This window comes from Salvelinus sp. IW2-2015, linkage group LG33 (assembly GCF_002910315.2).
Source record: "Salvelinus sp. IW2-2015 linkage group LG33, ASM291031v2, whole genome shotgun sequence".
In the NCBI taxonomy this organism is placed as follows: Eukaryota; Metazoa; Chordata; class Actinopteri; order Salmoniformes; family Salmonidae; genus Salvelinus; species Salvelinus sp. IW2-2015.
The window spans coordinates 16,631,808-16,642,149 of NC_036872.1; positions in this window are offsets into that span (position 1 = coordinate 16,631,808).

The window sequence follows — 10,342 nt, forward strand, 5'->3', positions numbered from 1 at the left end:
TTGAGTTAATAAAGCTGTATACAAACATGGTCTCTTTTTTGTTTTCTTGAGTAAGGCAGCTCCAAAATGCAGGTGTTTCAGCCTAGCTCAGTGCTTTCTGTCGTGGTGGGGCAGCTAGCAGAAAATACAGAGCGTAGGGGTTGATAATGTTCTCTAGTTGCGCCGTGATTGGCTCAGTGTTCTGTCACTCATGGGGACACTACGTCACCACAAAATCTACAGTGTGAGCTCGAAAATTCAAGCCCCTTGAGTACTGCCATAGAGTTACATTAGAAGTGCCCATCCAAGAAGGCTCAAGGTCTGGCCACAGATAAAATTACATTAAATTACATTATATCTACCATAGCTTTGATTGGACTGATCATGTCAACATCATACTTTCAAAATCTTAGCTAGCAAGCTAGCAGTCATCATCATGAATGAAGTTGACAATCTACTGGAAAATCCTTTTCAATCCTTGTCATCTGAAGAGAAATTATAGATAAAATGTATCATCAGCCATTGGACATAAACAAAAAATTGCAAATTAAACAATGAGTTGTTTGGAAGGAATCAGTGGCTAACTGCAAGCGTTGCAAAGCAATCACTAGCCTGCTATTCAGTGGAGTGGGTATGTGATCCAAGTTTGGGTTTAAGAGTTTATTTTCCAAGCTTAAACGATAAACGTTCACATGCCTTGGGCCAGAAAAGGTTGAATACATTGACCATGCTGTCAATCCAGCATGACTTCTGCCGCATTGAAAACAACTGGAAATTCGGAATTGGGAAATCTCAGACTGAAAAAAACTAGCTCCGACTGGGAAATTTCCAAGTCAGGAACTCTGGCCTCTTTCTAGAGCTCCGACATGAAGATCACTGACGTCATGATTCAACATTGTTTTTTTCCGAGTTCCCAGTTGTCTTGAAAGCACCATAAATCCAGAGAATGGCAGACTTTGATGACAAAATTTGATGACAAATTTGCCCACGAAGGACCGCCGCGCCACCTTCCTGTTCAAGTGAGCACAACACAACAAGGTGAGTTCAGAAATGTCTTGTATGCTGCTGCATAAATTATGTATTATGCCAGGGAGATATGTATACTGTAGCTAAGAAAGTAATACTAAGTGTATGTTGTGTAGTAAGCTGTTAGTAGTCCATGTGCCTCACCCTAATAAAAACCTCACTGTTCTGACTTGGTGGTGCACATGTAGCCTAAAGCCTGTTTTAGTTATATTGACCACGGCCATCCTAGCTTGCTCATTAATGTCTTAAATGAAATTACGGATTGCCTTTTATCCGCTCGTCGTCCCCCTATGCCATAGTTTGTACATCTCAATTGTCAGTAGAAACCATATCAGCTATGTTTTTTAAAAGGCAGTAAATGAGGCTGAATGAACTGTTTCACTGCCAGACAAGGCTCCGCTGATAGCCAGGTGTAGCAGTGGTAAGGATTCACTCCATGGTGCTGAAAAGAAAGCTCTGCTGTTGCGACAGCTTTATGTAGGCCCTAACAGTTTGTGGGCACCGTTTGTCACCGTTATAGTGTTATTGATGTATTGTTTAGTGTGTTGTGTAGTGGCTTTTCTGGCATTCATTCCTAATGTTTTTTGTTGAGTTTGCCCCACCAAGATTGACATGCTAAAATTACCACTGGTCATACCAATGGAGGATGACATGTCAGTGTGATGTGTGGAATACGAGAATGTGTGTCTAATTAAGACATCGTGTTTCTGTGCAGCTAGTTCCTACATGCCTGGAATGAGACTGAATGACATGCAATCATAGACTGCAGTGGACTTCCGGCATACTTCCTTCTGAGGTAACCAGTGAATGGAGTTGTAAAACTTTTTCCCATATGTCTCTTCCCTTCACTGGGTACAAGCTATCCAGTGTAATCACAGACATTTTATGACGTCAACATTACTTTTTATTTAGTTGTTTAAATGTTTGTAAGTGCAGTTTTAGGTAACGTAAAGCCAGTGGGACAGAGTTCGCAGGTGCATTTGATAACGTGAAACCATCTGAAAGACCTAATTTGCAGTAAAGTGACATTACAAGCCATTATTTACTGTTCCATGCGTTCCATTAATTAGATTGTCAAGAACTTTGCCTTATCATAGTACTTTCTTTTGATTCATAACCAAAGATGACAACATCAGAAATGTGTAAAACAGATTATACTCTCCAGCCATAAAAGTTTACAGCACACCAAATGCTGTGGATATACAGCTCTGGAAGACCACTGCAAAATGATCAGTTTCTCTTTACTATTTATAGGTATGTGTTTGGGTAAAATTAACATTTTTGTTTTATTCTATTAACTACTGAAAACATTTCTCCCAAATTCCAAATAAAAATATTGTCATTTAGAGCATTTATTTATAGTTCAGAAATCAATATTTGGTGGAATAACCCTGATTTTCTATCACAGCTTTCATGCGTCTTGGCATGCCCTTTCACATTGATGTTGGGTGACTTTATGCCACTCCTGGTGCAAAAATTCAAGCAGCTCGGCTTTGTTTGATTGCTTATGACCATCCATCTTCCTCTTGATCACATTCCAGAGGTTTTCAATGGGGTTCAGGTCTGGAGATTGGGCTGGCCATGACAGGGTCTTGATCTGGTGGTCCTCCATCCACACCTTGATTGACCTGGCTATGTGGCATGGAGCATTGTCCTGCTGGAGAAACCAATCCTCAGATTTGGGGAACATTGCCAGAGCAGAAGGAAGCAACTTTCCTTCCAGGACAACCTTGTACGTGGCTTGATTCATGCTTCCTTCACAAAGACAAATCTGCCCGATTCCAGCCTTGCTGAAGCACCCCCAGATCATCACCGATCCTCCACCAAATTTCACAGTGGGTGGGAGACCTGGAGAGGCCTACAAGCCACAGTGTCTCGCACCCACTGTGAAATTTGGTGGAGGGTCTGTGATGATCTGGGGGTGCTTCAGCAAGGCTGGAATCGGGCAATTTTTTTACAGAAATGCAATGATTTCTTCGATCAGTCTAAAACTTTGCACATACACTGCTGCCATCTAGTGGCCAAAATCTAAATTGCGCCTGGGCTGGAATAATACATTATGGCTTTTCTCTTGCATTCCAAAGATGACGGTACAGAAAAATACAAAAGAACAGTTTATTTTTTCTTTGTATTATCTTCTACCAGATCTATTGTGTTATATTCTCCTACATTCCTTTCACATTTCCACAAACTTCAAAGTGTTTCCTTTCAAATGGTACCAAGAATATGCATATCCTTGCTTCAGGGCCTGAGCTACAGGCAGTTAGATTTGGGTATGTCATTTTAGGCGAAAATTTTAAAATAAAAATAGGCAGAGTGGTCAGGTAGGCGGGCTCAGAGTCCGGACAGGTAAGGGTCAAAACCAGGAGGGCGAGAAAAAGAGAGACTGGGGAAAAGCTGAGAAAACCGCTGGTTGACTTGACAAACAAGACGAACTGGCAACAGACAAACAGAGAACACAGGTATAAATACACAGGGGATAATGGGGAAGATGGGTTAAACCTGGAGTGGGGTGGAGACAATCACAAGGACAGGTGAAACAGATCAGGGGGTGACAGATCAGTTGTCATTTTCTGCAAATAAATGCTCTAAATGACAATATATTTATTTGGAATTTGGGAGAAATGTTGTCAGTAGTTAATAAGATAAAACAGAAATGTTCATTTTACCCAAACACATACCTATAAATAGTAAAACCAGAGAAACTGATTTTTCATTTGCAGTGGTCTCTTAATTTTTTCCAGAGCTGTATATATATATCATATATGCTGTACATTGCTTGTGAAGGGTCATTTTGAAGAATGGTTGGTGTGTTTGATTTTCAGATGGAGGGAATAAGTATGCTCTTGTTATTTTATGATTATGGAGATGTAATCTCCTGAAAAGCATACCCAGAAAAACAACCCCTAGCCTTCACCACATCACTCAGAGGACAATTAGTGAATCTGCTGTATACATTAACATGAATCATCTGTTCTTCCTGGTTCCCATCATGCAAGAGTAATTGGCAATGAATCACCTTAACAAGAATCTCATGTAAACATCGATGGACCTACAATACTGATGAAACTGTAATAACGCTGGGCCCAATTCAATCACAACTGGGTACTGGAATACTGGGGTAAGGATAAATCAGCATCCTTCTTGTACCTCAGTTGCATGTACTATCGGGTTCATGCACAATACAAAAAAACTACAATATCGTTTTTTCTTATCGTGGAAATCCTAGGTAAAGGTTTTCAATTCATAGAGCCCTTGGGATCTGTAAAATGCAGGCCCTACCAGAGCTCTTTATCTCCTTAAGAAAGTAGAGTATGTCAGGTTGGGTTTTGTCCATACATTTATCATATGAAACAATAAAACTTCAGTGGATGAGCACATATGTGGACAAGATGCTGTATGTAAGTACTTGTTGTGTACTATCCCTCTCCTCCTCACCCTAGGAACTAAATGAAGAGGTCCTCTCCCATCTGGCTTCCCTGAAGCTCTGTTTTCTCAGTCGTACAGATAGTTGATCATGCTGTTGGAAGAACCTACAGAAAACCTTGTGCTCAAACTGATTGGCAGGCTCATTGATTCACCAATAAAGGGTAAATCAGGAGGGATGGGGTGGGAAGAGTTTTGGGGAAAAGACACAAAAAACGTATTCCATCAAGTGATATTGATCAGTTCCAGTTAAAACAATGAAGCAGATTTGGCAGTCTTTGCTGCTCCATCCACTGAGTTATGTCACACAGCACTGAAACACAAAGCAACAGCACAATACGCACAAGACAGAAACAATGGACAATCTCTCTGCATGAATAACAAGAGAATGCAGCACCCGGCTACACATGTAATTGAACAAGATGATTGTGCTGGTGAACTGAGACACACACAGGCATACAGGCCCTCTGTCAGCAGGTGCCCAGCACACACTAGCCCATTCATATGCGCATTCCTGTCTCTCCGCTCGGAGCCCAGCAGGTTCCTCCAGGCCACTCAGGACAGGCCTGACACAAAAGGGTCTTCAATTTGCCTCAGACAACAGCCAGCATAAAGGCCCGGAAAGCCACAACAGCGTGATGTCAAAGACCAGGGTGGGGGTGGGGGTTGAAGTTGGGGGCTGCGTGAGGGATGGGGGCATTGCTGATGGATGGATGAGGGCTGGGTTTGGTTTTGATGTAGAGGAGGGATTGACAGAGGCTTTTTTGTTGTCTATGAAAAAGGTTATTTGTACTTGGCCAGTGACAATGGAATGCAAACAGGGAAAGGGAGGACGATTTAACAGCACTTTTGGATGTGGAGAAGCTGGTATGCAAATCAGCATGCAAACCAATCCCAGACAGATATTGTTGATATTGTTGGTACAAGAATGCCCTCTCTGTTCTCATGCTGATGAGTGGTTTTACCTACCTTTGGTTTTCTTTTGCAGAGGGCATTCTTGGGTTTAATAGTATCCTGAACATTTACTTACTTTGAAAGAGAGGGGATAGAAATGAGTCTATCCTAAACCAATATCTATGGACCATTGTGGGACAATAAACGTTCAACTGACTTTGAAACATACTCAGCAAAGGCAACTCAGTGCAACTCATAAATGAGGTTGAGACCTATGTTTTTCTAGACATTTCTTGGTAAAACTATATTAATCATCTTCCTCAGATGGGTTTGGAGTAAAGTATCCGGTTAAAGGAACCAAGTGAATAAATCACTAAATCCATCAGCATATGTTCTGAATTTGGTCCCGTCTTTCATGTGTCTTTGGCATAATTCTGTAACTTCAAATTCATACCCCACACATTCATTTTCATAGTGGATGACCTAATGCTTTTATGGGCTCCTGAGTGGCGCAGCGGTCTAAAGCCCTGCGTCTCAGTGGCGTCACTACAGACCCTGGTTCGGTCCCGGGCTGTTTCACAACCGGCAGTGATCCGAGTCCCATAGAGTGGCGCACAATTGGCCCAGCGTTGTCTGGGTTAGGGTTGGGTTTGGCCGGGGTAGGCCGTCATTGTAAAATAAGAATTTGTTCTTAACTGGCTTGCCTAGTTAAATAAAATAAATGCTGCAGCTCTGAAGGTGGTTTTACCTACCTTCGGTTTTCTTTTGCAGAGGGCATTCTTGGGTTTAACAGTATCCTGAACATTGACTTACTTTGAAAGAGAGGGAATAGAACTGACTTTGAAACATACGCAGCAAAGGCAACTCAGTGGAACTCATAAATGAGGTTGAGACCTATGTTTTTCTTGGGCTACCATTATATGTGCATATCAGAGAGAATAGTTAATGATTAGTTGAGAGTGCATGCTTTTTATAAACCTCAGATAACACAGGGCCTTACGTTTTATTGCTCCTTTGTGACAGTCAGGGAGTTTTGTTCTTTGTTCCTCCTCCCTCTGCCTCAGTTGGCCAACACACACTGGGAGGCCTGGAGTCTGTTCATCTATCTAGCACATAACCCCCCACACACCTTGAGAGTCCCATCCCAAACCTCTGTTACCACCACAACCCCTTATTACCGTACCTTTTCACTGAGCAGAGGGAGAGAAACAAGTTCATTCAAAACACCTGCTTTTAAAATACGTAATTTAGCACTACCTTTGTTATAACAGTATTTGCTTACATTTATTCACAACACACCACCCACAGAGGTTTGTTTACACAGACTGTTAGTCCTATTATACTTGCACATGAAATCACACTATGAACACTTACTAGTACATTCAGTAAAAAGACAGTGATATGCACGGTTGGGTAGGTTACTTTCTAAATGTAATCCGTTACAGTTACTAGGTACCTGTCCAAGATTCTAATCAGTGACGTAACTTTTGGATTACCCAAACTCAGTAACATAATCTGATTACTTGTAGTTACTTTTGGATGACTTTAACCTTAAGAGGCATTATAAGAAGACAAAAAGGATCCATCAAACGTATTTGGTGTGTCATCATATGGGGCGGCAGGTAGCCTAGTGGTTAGCGTTGGGCCAGTAACCGAAAGGTTGCTGGATCGAATCCCCGAGCTGACTAGGTAGAAATCTGTCATTCTGCCCCTGAGCAAGGCAGTTGTTAAGGCAGCCCCCCGCACCTCTCTGATTCTGAGGGGTTGGGTTAAATGTGGAAGACACATTTCAGTTGAAGGCATTCAGTTGTACAACTGACTAGGTACCCCCCCCTTTCCCATAGTGGTCTCTGACTTATGGTCAGACTCACTCAGGTGGAACAAACTTAAACTTGTGCCTTTTTTCAATGCTGAATTGAGAAAACAGAAAGGTCTCATAATGCATTATTTTCCCACAAACATCCTTTCTGAATTTAAAAGTAATCCAACAAGTAATAAATCATCAATTTTTTAAAGTATCTACATGTACATGTAATCAGTTACTCCCTAACCCTGGTGATATGTAAGGTTTAGTTGTCCTCTAGTAATTAAAATGGCTACTGACTCTCTCAAAGAAACTAAGATTAAACAAATGAATCTCAAAATGTAGAGCCTCTTTGCCTTTGCTATCCTATCATTATAGTGTTTGACAGAAGGCACTTCTGAAAAATATAAATATAAAAGTAGACATTTCTTGGAAAAACTATATTAATCATCTTCCTTAGATGGGTTTGGAGTAAAGTATCCGGTTAAAGTGAATAAATCACTAAATCCATCAGCATATGTTCTGAATTTGGTCCCGTCTTTCATGTGTCTTTGGCATAATTCTGTAACTTCAAATTCATACCCCACACATTCATTTTCATAGTGGATGACCTAATGCTTTTATGGGCTCCTGAGTGGCGCAGCGGTCTACTGCCCTGCATCTCAGTGCTAGAGGCGTCACTACAGACCCTGGTTTGATCCTGGGCTGTATCACAACCCGGCAGTGATCGGGAGTCCCATAGGGTGGCGCACAATTGGCCCAGCGTTGTCTGGGTTAGGGTCGGGTTTGGCCGGGGTAGGCCGTCATTGTAAAATAAGAATTTGTTCTTAACTGGCTTGCCTAGTTAAATAAAATAAATGCTGCAGCTCTGAAAAATTATACAAATAGAAAGTGTATGTAGGGTCTCTGGTTTGAACGCATTCCCTTTACATCTAAGCTTTGTGTGATGAGCCTAGCTTTGGCAAGATTGAGTGCTGTGTAATAACGTGATGTGGTTTTTTCAGCACGTCTGGGGCTTTAGCTCATGTGCTCCCCACTAATATGTAATTTGCCCAAGTCCTATAGTATGGGTTTTTGGTTCTGCTAAGCTGAGTGTTAGGCCTAGATGTCTAGGTCTGTCTCAGATCATCCTTTGATAAGATATCTATTTCGAGTAGATTGTGTGAGGCACGATTATGCTTCTATTTCATAATGAAGAGGCACTTTTGATACAATGCACGAAAAACGAACGTGTTTTCTAACTGCATACAACCATCAACTCGTGTTTCTGATCGCCAGTTCCAAGGCCACCTTACCCTTCCCAGCCCTAGAGCCTCCTTTTATGTTTGTGATGATGAACAGATAGGAAGATATTGGGGTTGTGAGGAAATGAATCTACCTAGTAGAAACTCTGCACTGGTTGCCTGGAGCTGTAGCCAATGCAGCAGCAGAAAGATTATGCTTGTTCAGTTTTTCATTAGAGGATAATCGTACACCTATAATACCGGAGGAACACAATGCCATTGTTTGAGGCTTGTGAGATAGCTGGGGGGTAATTTCCACCAGTAAATCTATACAGCAGCTTTTATCCTGAGTGTCAAGACAGAGTTAGTGATAAGCCATGTGGTTTCTCCTCACATTGCATATCCATACAAATAAGCATAACCATACTCTGTCACCAACACAAACTCTGTTTTTGTTGTGTATTTATCAATACAATAAAGACAACAAATTAAATAATACTAATTGATATACTTTTTAATACTATAGAATATTGATTTCGGCCTATCCCTTCCATCTCTGCCCCCTTCCATCTCCTGTATGGAAGACAACCAAACTGGGACGCATGTGTCAATGCATATGAGATTAGGAGAACTTCATTTATTAGATATGCAAATCAAATGAGACATGGCAGGGGTGACATAGCATCAAAGACAATATAAAAGAGAATATAAAAGAATATAGAGAATATAAAAGATGTGATTGATCGGAGTCAGAGAGCAGTTGCTTTTATGTTTTGTAGTGAGTAAGTTACCAGATGTACTCATACTGCTGCTATTTGAAATAGTGCCAATATCCTCATATGGTTCTCTATCGACTTACTGTGAAGTGGTTTTAGATGTGACGTACAGTATTAGCTTGCTATTGCCATCAAACATGGGTTTGACATTTCTGATCTCTTGGAATGTCTCAGCCAGAGAAAAAAAAGAAAAAGCATATATTTAATATTCACCACAAAACCTTATGTCTGACAGGATTTTATTTACCGGTATGTATCATTATCTGTTGCAAAGATACATCTTTAGGGTGCTTATTTACATCCTTCAAACTAGTTTATTTTACTTGTCCCCCTCTTCTCTCTCTCCCCCCTCTCTGCCCCTCCCTTCCCACTCTCTCCCTCTCTCTCCTCTCTCTCTCCCTCTCTCTCTCTCCTTCTCTCTCTCTCTCCCTCTCTCTCTGAGTATGCTCCTCATTAGTCTCTGTTGGTCTGGTTCACACCTCATTGCCACATCCATTCATTGCTATATTTGGTGATAAGCTCTCTTTATTAGGTCAATGGGGGCCTTTCAGATCCGCCTGTGTGCTCTCAAAAAGAATAAGACTGGGGGTAATGGACAATTAGGTAGATTTATTCTTTCTTTCTGGCATTTTCTGTAACAAGCTTCAGTAACTGCTTCCTGTTCTAAGCAACTAACTTGTGGCCCAGCCTGAGATGAGGTATTTGTCTTTCAGTAGCAGAATCTGTAGCATAATCTGAGAGTGCTCTCTATCAAGCTCAAAGTGGAAGGGATGTACAATCCTTAAAAAGATGTTGGGTGTGGTAGTTCTTTCACCAAAAAATATACTGAAATGATATGTCTAATTGCCAACACATTGACCATCATAAAGGGAAGAACTAAAGTTCAGCTGTGGTTACATCTGGATTTTGTAGGTCATATCAATTTTTCTTTGTCACATGCTTCGTAAACAACATGTGTGGACTAACAGTGAAATGCTTACTTTTCAACAATGCAGAGAGAAAGAAAATAGAGAAATAATAGAAAAGTAAAACACGTAAAGTAATAGTAATAACATATACACAATGAGTAACAATAACGTAGCTATATACAAGGGGTACCAGTACCAAGTCGATGTGCTGGGGTACGAGGTCATTGAGGTACATATGTACATATAACTAGGAATAAAGTGACAAATAGTAAACAGAATGTGATGAGTCAAAATAGTTAGTGCAAA